This window comes from Chenopodium quinoa, unplaced genomic scaffold, assembly GCF_001683475.1.
Source record: "Chenopodium quinoa cultivar QQ74 unplaced genomic scaffold, ASM168347v1, whole genome shotgun sequence".
NCBI lineage: Eukaryota > Viridiplantae > Streptophyta > Magnoliopsida > Caryophyllales > Amaranthaceae > Chenopodium > Chenopodium quinoa.
The window spans coordinates 904,599-919,645 of NW_018742345.1; the positions used below are offsets into that span (position 1 = coordinate 904,599).

Genomic DNA, 15,047 nt, shown 5'->3' on the forward strand with positions numbered 1-15,047 from the left:
TTATAGACTCAACACACGACTCATCTATCAATTTTATTAAGACTTCCCTGGTTGATAGTAGCTAGACTTCCTTGGTTGATAGTAGCTAACTCATTTATTTATTTCAGTGGATTAAGCAATAGACGAGGTTGTCCAACCCATGCTCCATTTGGAACAGCAATAAAAGAAAAACCCCATGCCTCCTTTCGGAAACATCAATAAACATCCAACGACCACGGGCACAACTCCGTGACCGTAGTTATTATGAGATCTTACCTAACTCCTAGTTTTAAAAATTATTTGAAATAAGAGACTCGTAGATCAGACGGTCTCGAGAAAAGTGCAAGGCTAATATCCCGTGTACCCCAACCCATGATTGTCATTACTCCAGATGTGCACCAATCCAGAGTTTTATTGCTCATCGATCTTGCACTTTACGTGATTTACAAGTTTAGACTTGGTGATGACTCATATGCAAACAATACAATCAATCCAGCATCCATTCAATCAAGTAAAACAGTTTTCCAATTTCAATTCTTGATTTATTAGTGACAAACAACATTTATTATTTATTCCTTTAACTACCTCGGTGTATAAACACCTTGAGTGCATAAGGCACCCCAAAACCTTAACCTCGTCTTATAAGACTTGAATTCTTCCATTACTACCTTTGTCTCTAAGCGCATCTTGCAAAGTTAATGCATAAATAATATTTGCAAAGTAAAATAGTGCACATCATACGGAAATCACAATGTATAACCAAACAATTATTCTCAGTCTTCTCTATACATGATACTAAGTTCTCGTTTTGTTCCTAAACATGCTTATGAAGGCAAGGTTTCGTAACTCATACGTACCTTGAATAAACGAATTGATATGCCACTTACTAACTAGAAATCACCTTCAATAAACTCCTCTCCTATCAAACAATAAAACTTCAATCAATACCCAAACAATCAAATTTACAACAATACTAACTTACTTTAAAACCTTTAAAATCCAAATCAAACAACACTTTAAAACCTTCTCTTTAATTAAAATCAAAAGCTTATATATAGTTTATAAATTTTCTTCAAAATACCTTAAAATACACTATTATACATGAAATTACAGCAAGTTTAAAGTTTAATAAAAATCTGAAATTTTATTTTATACATGAAACCTCAAAATTATAGTAATCTTTGAAACTATTTACATTATATGTTAAGTTAGTAGGCTTTAAACCCAAAAATTCACCAATTCAATGAATTTAGAGGCTTAAAAAACAATAACCTAAAATCTGTAAAATTGATTAAGTAATAGAATGTATAAATACAACAAATTAAACTTGAAATATATAATTGGAATTCAATTAGTTTCATAAGAACTTAATTAAACCTTCAAACTTCACAATTTAAACCCTAAAATATACACAATTAAAATCTGAAAATTTATAACATAAATAAAATCTAAAATTATTAAGTTTAATTTACAAAAACATGAATTTATACTAAAAATATAATCTTTATACTACAAAATCAAAACCCAAAACTAATACATTAAAATTCATACAAGGTAAATAAAACAAAGGGGGAAGGAGAAAAGATAGCCACGGTGGCTGGCCGGTGGTCCGCCGGTGAGCAGGGGGCGGCAGCACCGGAATCCGGCCAAGGCAAGTGGCGGCAGCGAGCAGTAGGTGGGCGGTAGTGAGTGAGGTCTTTCTCACGTGAAGCAGGAAAGAAAGAAAGAAAAAGAAAGAAAAAGAAAAGAAAGAAAAAGGAAAAAGAAAGAAAAATAAAGAAATAAAATAAAGATAAGAGAATTTACTAACCGTTTTGTGTGGGAAAAATTTTGGGGATTAATGGGGTATTTATAGGGAAGAATGTTGTAGGGTAAATAGAAATATTGACCCTCATAAAATTAATGGGCCAAATGAATGAAATGGACTAAGCTTTAGTTGTATTGAAATAAATTATAGAATGAAGGTTCATAAAATAATTTGTACCAAAATAATTTTGACCCAAATTAATAATTTGAATATTTTGAAATTAAATTATGAAAAAATACAAATCAATATTATAAAGAAAATTAAATTTCATTTATAACATATTTAAAAATACGGGGGATTACAACATTATTGTAACCTAAGAAACAAAAAGCTTAAATGAAAATAAAGGGGGCTTTCCACCGGTGAAATCCGATGGAAGCCCCTTAAAAATTGGGAATGGTGGCTAGAATTTAGGAGAGAGAAGAGAGAGAGCAGGCTAGGGTTTTTTCTTTAAACCTGCTCAACTACTTGTCTTTAAAGTTTCAAGTTGATTCGAGTCGAGAAGGCCATGGTCTACTCGATAAAGTTTCGCATTTACTTGTAACATTGTCCTCAAAAAATTCTTACATACGACCAAGTAGTGCTCAGTAAAGTTTCGATGCAATAAAACCTGCTCAATTATTCATCATCAAAGTTTCAATTTGAGTCGAGTCGAGTCGAGAAGGTCATTGTCTGCTTGTTAAAATTTTGCATTTACTTTTTTTACAGTTTTTCCCAGTTTATTTAGTTTTATAAAATTAATCTATTAATCTTTAATCTTGCTAAAAAAATTACTACATACTTGTATGTATTTTCATCATTCTTCAACTAACTAATAAGCCATATTTTCCTCTAATTTTTAATAAAGAATAGATCATGAAAGTTTATTTATCACAAATATTTGTCATAATAAATAACACTCTAATAAAACTACATAATTGCCTTATTTTAAATAAAATTAAAGTAGTTAAGAAGGAAAACCTAACCACTTGGGAACCATTTACCTCAATATTTATTAACTATTATTAAAACAAAACATAATGACATCATTAAAGGACACTTGTCAATTTCTTATAAAAAATTTTCCCGCCAAAAGTATTTTTGACATCATTATTTTTTTTTCTCTATTTTTTTTTCTCATAAGTTCTAAAACTAAACAATTACAATATTTCTTACAAAATTAATAAATAAGATTATGATTACACTTTTTTGAATCCTTCACCAAAAAAATTACACTTTTTTGAATAAAAAATATTAACAACTATTTTAAACAAATAAAATCTATTTAAACCGTGCAACGCACGGGATTAATCTAGTAATCATATAATAAAGACTAATGTTTAAGGGTCCCTCTCTCTCTAACTCCCAAACTTCTTTAATCTGGACTAACATTTTCCAATCCTTTTATTACAAAATCGTTTACAATTACTTATGAACTAAAAACTCATTTACGGATCTTTTTTTTATTTTTTGGGTCTTTGTTTACAAAAAGTAACAGAGTTTAATCACAATCCATAGGAGAATATTACCCAAACCACGACGAGTTTGGTCAATGGGAGCTGATATTTAAAGAGCATATATATCCGAATATCAAAGAGATTGAATATCTCTTGAAATTTCAGTCATTAAATAAACAACAAAGAAATGGAAAAAGGATCAACGAGAACAAGGACATCTGGATCCACTTTGAAAAATATTGCTGTAAGCCAATTTTAAAAGACTCATATGACCACAACTCATTTGAGGCTATGAACGGGTTTGAAACATGTCAACATCAAGTTAATTGGAGACATCGGTGCTATAAACGTGGGAAAAATTATTTAATACACACTAATGGAGACATAGGCACAGGGCATAAATATTGGTTTGGCATCCGTTTATAGTAATTTCTATGACTTTCATCTTCTCTATTGTAGTTGTTTATAGTCCATGTTATGTTTTAAATTACTACAAAATTGCAATTGAACTATCTACCTTACATACTTCTTTTCATTATGTTTGACAGTAGATAATCATTGCTTATACTCTTACATTAGTCATATTTAAGTAGTTAATTAACCGAAATTATATTTCATCTATATCAATTTCATCCTGCAATGTGTGGTTACATTAAAAGCATCCTAGCGATAGTATACTTTATTGTATCAAAATAACATAATACAATAAATAAATATAGTGGATATAGAACTAAATACGTACATACGATTCAAAAGACCAAGACCAAATTAGTAATACTACCTCCGTTAACAGTTATTTGCAACATAGTGAGGTAGCACGGACTCCTAGGCAAAAGTTTTTAAACATCATTATTGAAATATAATGGATGTACTTAAGTATGAACCACGAAATCCAGAACCATCACCGCCCAAAACCACCACGAAACCCAGAACTATACCACCCATAACCGCCACGAAACCCAATCATACCGAAACCACCACGAATGGAACCACCACGAATTGAACCACCACGAAACCCAATCAAACTGAAACCACCACGAATTGAACCCCCACGAAACCCAATTAAACAAAAACCACCACGAAACCCAATTAAATCAAAACCACCCACGCCGCCCCCACGAATACCCATGAAACCAGACCCACCCACCACGAAGACCCACCCACCACGAAACTCACGCCACCCCCACGAACCAAATCTAAAACCCCTAAAACCACCCCACGAACCAGACGAACCCAATTCCACGAACCCAAACCCCCGAACCAGACGAACCCAAACCCAAATTGCAAGAGGAGAGAGAAAGGGGAAGATAAACCAAAATGAAGAGTTAGGGTTTAAATTTTGGAGATTTCAATTGAATAAGGGTTTGGGAGATGAATGATTTTGATGAAGGTGAATGATTTTTGGTGAAAATGATTATAATAATCAGATTCATTAGGTAAATAGTGAAATCAGGTTAGTGATTTAATTAGATGTTTAAGTTGTTTAAGTAAGGGTAATATGGTCATTTTGTTGACAAAAAATTACTAAAAGTGGAAAGAAAAAAATTTGTTGCACATAATAGGTAGCTTTCCAAAATGGCAAATGTTGCAAATAACCGTTGACGGAGGTAGTATTAAGGATAACATAATCCAACCATACACACAATTTCCAAAAAAAAAACGTGCTGAAAAGAAAATAAAAAAAAACGGACAATGGGAAAACATAACAGGTCCTGATAAAAAAAAATAAAAAAAATAAAAAATAAAAAAAGTGAAAAGAAGAATATATGACATCATATAAACAATCCAGTTACATCTTAGACACCCACTTTCGAATTCCCATCCTCGACACCATCATTTGTTACAGGCCCTGCTTGTTGTTGATGTTGTACAGCAATCTATCGCTTTTTTTGTGATATCAATTTTTATTTTATCAATTAGCAATTGCAATTCAACTTCTCTTTTTTCCGCCTCCTTCTGTTGTTTGCAAGCCTCAACATAACGCCCTTGAAGATATAACAAATAGTGTTGCAAACCAAGCATTTGTAACTCAGGTGGAGTTTTTTATGATGAAGCTTCATCTTTGTTATCCATTTAGATGATGATGTAGGTTAGTGTTTTGAACAACAACAGAAAGGTGTATGGAGATTAATGTTTAAAGATGGAGTTGAATTATTAGGGTTCTTTATATGGACGATAAGGATCTCATCTAGTCATCTTCCCCAAATTTTCTTGGGAAAGGGCACAATCCAAGAACTACCTGTTTTTAGTTAAATTTAATTTTTTATTTATTTTTAATTAAGAAACACAACCCTTTTAGAATATAATTTTATTAACATTTGGATCATAATAGCCATAAAACGATGTTGCTCTCGCCCCATTAAAAAATACTACAAACAACTAGGCCGGTCATGAATACATCTATTTGGGATAGTTTAATAGTTGAATGTTGGTCACAGAACGGTCGCAAATTTGTGACCGCATTGAAAACGGTAGCAATTCTACGACCGCATAATAAATTAGTCGCAAATTTCATTTTTTGCGACCGTTTTATTGACGATTCGTACAAAAACGGTCGCAATTTGATCGAATTCTAGTAGTGTAAGAAAAGCTCCCCAACAGTTATCGCATCTGCATATCATTGAGAGAACAAATATCATCTCAATAAGCATACGGCGGCCTTAACTCCGTTAATCACTAAGGGTCCATTTGTTTAGATAGAAAATAATTTCAATGGAAAATGATTCTCCATACAAAACATTTTCCAAAGGAATACAGTTGGAAATTAGTTTTAAACTGTTTGTTCCCGTGAAAAGTAGGGGGAAAAGGAAAGAAGTTTTAACATATTAGACTGATAGGAGGGAAATATGTAAAGAGATATGGTGGAAAATGTGACATACCTTCCTTGAGAAAGAGATACATTTTGTTCTCTTGGAAGGAATTTTGCCCCTTGTGAAAAAATTATTTTGCCCTCTTTTCAAAACAAACAGAGCCTAGATAAACCAAAAGGATATACACTTTGATACTTTGTTTTAAGCCAAAATTACGGATACTTTTCACAAAATAGCCAAGTCAGGTAGTACCCGAATCCAGGTAACATAGCTTGTGATTATATAACTTTCTTTTTGGTAGACTCTAAGGAAACTACTAACGACGGATATTAGGAGAACACTTAATTTGGCAATAATCCTTGACTATATAAGTAAGCTATTCCCCTTTTAATCGGGTCAATCAGGCAATATTTGTGGCATCAAACATACAAGAAGACGAAACTGATGAGAAGGTTCAGAATACATTTCACAAGTACTATAATCATAAAAGTTCCCACTTAATTTTGTAGAGAATTTATCCCCCTTTTCCTTTTTTTTTTCTGAGAATTTTGCTACAATCAAATCAAAAATGTGAAAAACAAAAGACAAAGGGTGAGGAGAATGGCTGATGATCAACTGATTCTAACGATAAATAGAGAGAGCTAGCACATTTGGCGGAAGATGAATGGTTCATTCAAAAACAGGAAGGAGGGAAGGAAAGGAGTGAGAAATTGTGATTAGGTCAACTTAATTACAAAGTAATATTCGCTTAAACATGAAACTAAGCTGTAAAATAAATCTAACGTAAACCACGCAACAAGGATACAATCACATGTGTTCAACATACACATTTTAAATGAAGGTACACGCCAAGACTTGTGAAAAAACAAGGAGTACCAATAAAACAAAAAATGATAATAATAATAATAATAAAAACAAAATTGATGGACTCAACTAAAGGTGAATCAATGGGCACAGATGTATGGTGAATACTACATTTGATCACTGCACACGACTTACAGCAGTTCTAACAAAAGTAGGACGGTATATCTCTACATGGCCTAGCAGTTCTAGCCAAGATTAATCTAGGGTGAAATTATGCTTGGGAGAAGAGGGCAATCTTGGGTTTTGTTAAAAAGTTTCCTGATGCTGAGCTTAGAGGTGCTGTTGATGGCCAGTTTGTCAAGGTTACTGGGGCAAGTCCATTTTCTGTGCTAAATTTTTTATCAATTGATAAGTTTCTATTTTGTGATTGATGATGATGACAATGATATGTTTTGTTTTGGTTTTTGTTATGTTGTCATTTTAGAGCTTTTTTATGTGATGTCATGGCTCATTGGTTTTGACTTGGTTAATGTTGATTGCTATAATTTTGCATTTGCTTCATTCCATTTAGTCATTTTCATAGATGAAATTTGGGCTTAAACTCCTTTAGTAGTGAGTAGTCGGTAAAAGGTGTGGACAAAATACTTGCTTCATAGGTAAGCATACTGTTGTGTAGTTGGTTAATGATTCATTCTTTTTCTGTAGTCATTTCACTGATAGAACTAGTCATTGGCACAAGTTGTGGAGTATTATTCATTGATCAATGGAAAAGAGAAGTGGGGTTTAGCTATTTTGCTTTTCACAAGTCTTAGGTGCTAGTCAAGCATTTGAATGCTCGGGTTTACAACTTACAAGGGTAGTGAGAATTGGGCTTATAGAACTTAAGACCACTTGTAATTGAATTTGCAGATGGAAGTGGAAAAGATGGGAACAACCAAGGAGTCAATAAAAGATGAATTCAGTAGGTAGAAATGGCAGTAAGAGGTCATCCACACTCCAACATTATCGTATACAAGTATAAAGCCCAAAGGTGTAATTGTGTATAATCATAGGAACCAAACCTTAGAACGAAAACCCACTATTTCTCCATATTGTATGTATAAGAACGAGGAATCTATTTATTTTCATTCTGTCAACAACTTCAACTCACCCCAAAAAATGCATAAAAAAGATATCTAGGGTTCACTTTAAACAGAAGAGCTGCATTTGCTCACCTAGCATCGCTTGAAAGGTTCACTCAATAGCCAATTATAACAGGGTGAAAACAAATTGAGGAAAAATCAATATATATATTTTCTCTGACCCACGTCCCTTACCACGATTTCTTAAAATCAGAGAGCCAAATCATACCAATTAACGGCAAATATCCTAAACAAACGCAAGAATAATGAAACTACCTTCCATTCCATCAAATAACATCAATGACACAAACTGTCAATTTTTTGCACAAAAGATCAAGAAACTCGCACTACAATATACTCCATCCATCCATCCCCTTTTGATAGTCCCTTATGGGTATTTTTCACGGGAATTAATAAACAAAATTTACATGGAAAAGTTAAATTTGCACAAATATTGTTGCAAATTAGAAGCAATTTTGGTAAAAATTTAATATTAATGGCTGTTGAAAAAAACAAATGGGGTGAACATTTTGGGACTAAAATTTGTCCATAAGAGATTATCAAAAGGGGACGGAGGGAGTATCATTTTATAAAAATGTCAAACAAAATCAGGAACATTGTGCCTATGCATAGAATAAGTTGCTAGTTGCATTGATATATATATATATATATATATATATATATATATATATATATATATATATATATATAGCAGTATGCATATTAAAATGAAAAGGTTTCAGATAACTTACAATCATGGCCAGCGACAAAGCAGCTTCCAATATTGACACCACCATAATAATTTGTGTTCATGACATAATTCTTGACAGACAAAATTTTAGCTTCAAAAGAGGAGCCTTGTTGAAATGCAACTGGATTAGAAAGATCCTTAAAAATGGTAAGATACATGCCGCGGATTTGTGGAAAAAGGGCCGCTAAAATCATCACCAAAATCACCAGGTTCATGTTGTGCAATACCCACATAACAGAAATGCCCATCACCAAAGTACAACATCTCATTGAGGGTAAAACGCCCAATCTGACGGAAAACACCTCGAATATTCCGACCGTCATGTGTGGACACATCAACTTTTGAAAGCTTGCGCATCTGTTTAACCTTTAACTCTTTCAGAGGTCCCAACTTAATGGGCAGAGCGCCGGTTTCACAAGACCGTAGGCCATACAAATAATGTCCTTGTCCATTAAAATCAGAAACACTAATGTGGCTAATAGTATAAGTTTTACGACCGTAATTACAAGAGATCAAAAGGTTTTCAGAGTCCCAAGTACCATGGAGGAAGTCGTATACAAGAAAAACTATGTCTGCATCTTTCCACCCACTAATTAAGACCTTGTGCTGGTTTTCAACAACAGAAGCTCCAAAGCATTGACATAGACCTCGGAGGGGGATGTCGTCTAGAACTTGCCATGTCATAGAAACAGGATTGTACCGCTCAAAGCATTTAATCTTGCTGTCTGAAAATCTACAGGACCTCATAACTTTTCCCCCGATGACAGATCATCCCACCTGCCACAAACCCGAAAGTACTTGGTTTCCCAGTCTTCGGAACTCTATTCAGCACAAGATCATTATCAGTAAGGTCCAAAACATAAGCGTCACAAGGATAAACATCAGCTGTGAAATCGCGTCCAACATTCGCACTGTTATCTTCAATTTCGAAGGGGTGGCGAGACAAGCCCCCGAAAAAATAGACTTTGGAATTGAAATGTACACATCCCATAGAGAATGGGTACTTGTCTTTAGGTAACACCAACATTGGAGTTAAAAGCTCAGTTGATTTCTCTGTGTTTATTTTGTCAAAAGATGGCAGCTTTACTTTATATAGCGTATCAATGCTTCCCTCCAAAACAATCTCATGGAAAAATATGTACAGGTCCATCCTTCTTCTGGAACCCTAACACCAAACAACCGAAAAAAAATCAAATCTTTGTGCATATAGAATGTGCCAAACAATTGAAAAATCATCAATACATAAAACCGAAGAATTTCATTCACCTAAAATCAAACTTTTTAAGAGGTGTTCAATCAATCCTGGGGTGTTAAAGTATAGGCAGGCGCGGCTAGAATTCAAAGCTCATCAAGACTCGCGTCGCCTCAAAATCCCAAGCTAAGCTCGGCTCAGGCTCGAATAGTCTCTCAACCAATTTCAGCTCAGCACTCGATTAGGCTAAAAAAGTGCAACACTTAGCCAACAAATTTGACTCAATTATCAATTTACGCTCCAAAATCATATAAAACTCGATAACAACAAGCATATTGCACCAGAAAAATCGCTTGTTCCACACTTTCAAAAGTTGAGTAATTAAAACCAATAAAATCAATACTCCATCTAGAAGAACCCTAAATTGGCGGTATTGACAGTGAACTTAACGATAGTGTGAAGCCAAAACCTATATTGTGCAATTGATATTCGATCGATGATTATAAAAATAAAGAGTCTTACCTGAGATTCTGAGAAGCTGCTTCCATAGAGACAGAAAGCTCAGAAACCCGCTTCAATGGACGACACAGAGAGAAAGAGGTACGCAGAGTTTAGAGTGAAAATTAGTAAAAACTAAAGTGTACCCGATACGGAGTATAACAAAACTACTCCGTAGAATCTTGCTAACGAACGCGGGGCAAAATATTATAAAAAGTGGTATAAATTTGGGAAAGCATGACAAAATTACGCGTCGACGGTGTAGCTAATGTTCATTTTAATTTAATCTTTCGATTTTTAGCTAGTTTATTCAACGCCCCCGGAGCGTTCGTTAGCCTTGGTCTATTTCAAATACGTGAAATTGATTTTTATATTGCATATAATGAATAGGTAGTTTTTTGAGTACTTGTGTGTTATTTACTTATTAAGAAAAATAATAGTGGAAATTATTTAGAGGTTTTTTTTTTTTAGAGAGGTGGAAGTGTGTTTGGATGTCAAATAAAAAGATATAAAATAATAATAAAAAAAAATAAAAAAAAAAAAAAAAAAGTACATGAGAATTAAGAGTTGGGGTTTGAAAGATTTTGGTGTAGTATTAGTGACATTATGGGGTTTGTGGAAGGCTAGAAATGCAAGATATTTCAATGGAACTACTTGGACAACTAGGTTAGTTGCAGAATTCATTAATTCAGCAATGCAGGACCATGAAGTTTTTATCCACAACGACAACCACGACAATCCTAACCTTTGCTAAGAGCAAGGATGATCCTATCATTCCCCAAGGTTTCAATTATGTGCAACTGGGAAATGAAAAATTGGGTTCAATAACTTTATTGAAGATACGGATGGGTCGTTGGACAAGAAGACTATTAGGGCAGGAATTGGCTGGGCTGTCACAAGAAATGATCAGGGTAACTTTTTAGGTGAGGGGGGAAGTGTGGGGTTGCTTCTTCTGTTATCCAATGTTAGGCTTGGGCCTGTCTCGAAGCAATGAAGTGGTTGGGCCTGAACACGAGGTAAGGAGGGGATCCTACTTCTTTCCGACTCTGTCTTACTTATTAACAACCTAAATGATAGCTTGGGAGGGACGTTGTGATTTATTGGATGTTAAAAGAAATTAGGGAAGTGGGCGCTACCTTCCATAAATGTGCAATTCTGAAAGTTGCAAGAGAACAAGTTCAAAGGGCGAACAACATACGGAGTAGCAAGAAGATGAGGTTTTACAATCTCTAATTATTAGTTGTTTGTTTGTTGTTGCTTTAGAATTCTCAAACATCTCTTCAACATCAATGTCATTGTAGGGAAAATTTCAAGCATCCCACACTTGAGCCCCACTGTGATCATACACTTAAGTATGGTGGCGTCGAAAAGGAAGGAAGTTAGAGCAAAAGAATCACCAACAAGTTTTAGGAACTTGTAAACCATTCACAGGGTGAAGGTTACACCCCTTCAAGATCCTAGAGATCGCTAACTCCATTGTGGTCATGAACCATGACTGGATATTCGTGGACAAAGGTACAAATTCAACTTAAAGAGATTAAACATGCCCTAAAAATAAGCCTCTACTTTATTCTTCTCATATTCATGTGCGCTTTCTAACTAACATACAAACAATATATTAATCCTAAATCTATTTAATCTATGTTGCTTAATTATTAATGCACAAACAAATATATTATTGGTAATCACTTGAATTAAAATCATATTAGCCTAAATAAAATTATTAATTATCTTATTAAGCATGATTTCAAGTACAAATTTCCTTTAAACCTGCAAGAGAGGGCGTGATCAAGCAATAACAATAATATAATAATATTGATATAACAAATCATCATCATCAAAATAATATTCTCATCAAAGCATAATATTAGCAAGATCTTAGGCGTGATACTAACATGATTAATATCAGCTCATAGCATGTCACTAAACAATAAAGATCAAAACTTTAACCCTAACATGATACTATAGACATACATGATATAAGAAATATGAAGCAACCTAATCATGATATTGGAAACATACATGATATTAGAAATATTTGTTAATACCCTAAACATGATACTAGGAATCATGAAGACATCCTAACATGATACTAGGAATTAAAATAATCTAAACATGATTCCTACAGAAAATAGAGCAATAAAACTACTTAATTTGTTGCCTCGTAACTCTTTCTATAAAAAAAATACACACGTTGGTAACTTCAAGGACACATTAAATCAAACAATTATTTTAAATAATTGAAATAGGGATTTGGAAGCAAACCCTAAAAAGTTATCAACCTTTCACCTCTAGTGCAAAGGCAACTTTGAACTTGGCTAGGTGTGTCTAAGTCTCGTGATGGATGTACTGTGTTTTTTGAAAAGGCAAGACTTAGAAAGATGGAAAAAAAAATAAGCTCCTAGATTTGAGAGAGAATAGAAAGATGATTGTTGATGATTGAAGACAGGGAAATACGACCCTATTTATAGAGAAAAATTTATAGAAACGATTAGATAAGATCGAATTCCAATCTAAGTAAAATTACACCCACGCGATGGACCTGTCGCAGCTCAATGGTACTGCGGGATAATATTTTTTCGTACGGAGTTCTTTTTCCAATATAATTGGGTAATTAGAGTTTGTACTTTGTCATTAAAATCAGGGTAAATCTCTTTAAAACACTTGTTTTATTTCAACTAAATTTTTTTACCTTTTTTAAAAATATAATTATTAATTCTAATCTCTGTAGAATTTAAAATAACCTTCTAGACTATTTTAGAAAATTAAAGTAATTCCTAATGACTTTAGGAATGGTAATTAATGGACCCTCCACTTGATTATTGGGTCGCCCATAAAACTCATTTAAGATCCAATTTAATATTAGGAAAAATTGCAAATAATAATACAACCTTTGGCCGGTTCTTTTTTAATAATATAACCTTTGGATTATTTCTTAATATTACAACCTATGGGGGTGTTTATTTTAAACAGGCAAAACCGGTTGGTAACCTGATTTTACAGGTTACTCTGGCACGTGTCATAATTTAATTGGTTTTGTTAATTTAATTTAATTTTAAAAATTTAGTTAATGTTTTTTAATTTTTAAAAGATATAAAATAATAAAAAAAACACTTTTATTATTATTATTATTATTATTGTAAAAATAAAAAAATAAAATAAAACCACCACCTTCCCCAATCCCCACCATCCTGCCACCATTTCCTCTCCCTATACCCTGCACAAAGCTCGCCACCTGAGCCAGAAATCGGTCGGCCGATATCCAGCTCACCCACCGCCGGCCAACCAACCTCCTATTACCCTGACTAGGCCGCAACTCTCACACACACCACCTTCTGCAGCCCCGATTCTATCCCGACTACCCCATCCCGACCACCGCAGCCAACCTCCACCACTAACACCAGTGAATATGAACCGCAACCAAACTCCCACAAATCGCAGCCAACGAAACACAACCAAACTCCAACAAACTGTTGTCGTTCCCGATCTTCGCACCAACAGCAGCGAAAAGTCCCCCCACCAATTACCACAAAAAATCAATCAATTCCTCTCTCTCTAATCAAAACCCAACCGAAAACAATCAAAATTTAAATCAAACAAAAAAAAATCTTGAATCAAACTTCAAAATCACCAAGAAAATCAAACAAAAATTTTGGTTAGGGTTTCATTGGATGTGGTGGCGCGACGGGGGAAAGGTGAGGTCGGGGTAAGGAGGAAAACATGACAAGGTGGGTTGACCGCCGAAGCTGGGCGCCGGTCGTAGCGTCGCCGGGGAGTTGATGCGTTTGGGGGAGGGAGAGAAGAGCTGGTTGGGTGGTGGAAGATGTGGTGGTGGCCTGGTGGGTGATGGGGGAGGGGGTTGGTGAAATTATAATATTTTTTATAATTTGCTTAAAAATATTAAATCATAATTAATGTTATAATTAGGCATAATTAAATGTTAAAGAGTCTTATTGATTATTAAAAATAAAAAATTATTTATTTATTTAAAAAATTAATATTTAGACCAGTTAAATAACAACACGTGTCATGTGCAACCGGTTTAACCGGTTACAAGTTTTTTGTCTTGTTTAAAATGAACACCCCCAAAGGTTGTAATATTCAGAAATAATCCAAAGGTTATATTATTAAAAAAGAATCGGCCAAAGGTTGTATTATTTTTTGCAATTTTTCCTTAATATTAAGACAATAATTCCTCATTATTCATTGGAATTGGGCTTATAATATATCGTTGGAAATCTCTTTTCGACCCTCATCTAACCACACAATTATTGGACCCATATCATGGACATTTTCCATAAATAAGATACGAAAAGAAAGATTTTTGAAAACAGAAAGGAATATTTTTATTAAAACAAAGGAAAATCACGAGACTCTTTCACATTTCACTTCGTTCGATAATCAATGACGTGAAATATGTTTATCACTGGGTTTGGTTTTTGGGGAGACACAATTTGGTGTCTACAATCATCTTTCTCCAAATTATCCAAGTGATTATTGTTATTAATGTTATTGTTATTGATTACGGAGTGTTATTTAATACAGTCATACAGAATTACAGAGTCTTTCAACTATTAAATGTATATTTCGTATTTATGTGACTAATGTGGGGTAGGAAGTTAATAAATGGGGAGGTGGGGGTGCGTACT

The 15,047-nt window shown here is 33.9% G+C and overlaps 1 long non-coding RNA gene across 1 annotated transcript; it reads right to left on the reverse strand.

Moving 5' to 3' along the window:
• Positions 1-587: 587 nt before the first annotated feature.
• On the reverse strand, positions 588-10,522 carry LOC110693978. Its single transcript, XR_002505710.1, has 4 exons — positions 10,423-10,522; positions 9,975-10,146; positions 8,710-9,873; positions 588-898 (listed from the first exon to the last, which is right to left on the reverse strand). It is a non-coding gene; the product is annotated as an uncharacterized LOC110693978 (long non-coding RNA).
• Between the last annotated feature and the right edge of the window lie 4,525 nt (positions 10,523-15,047).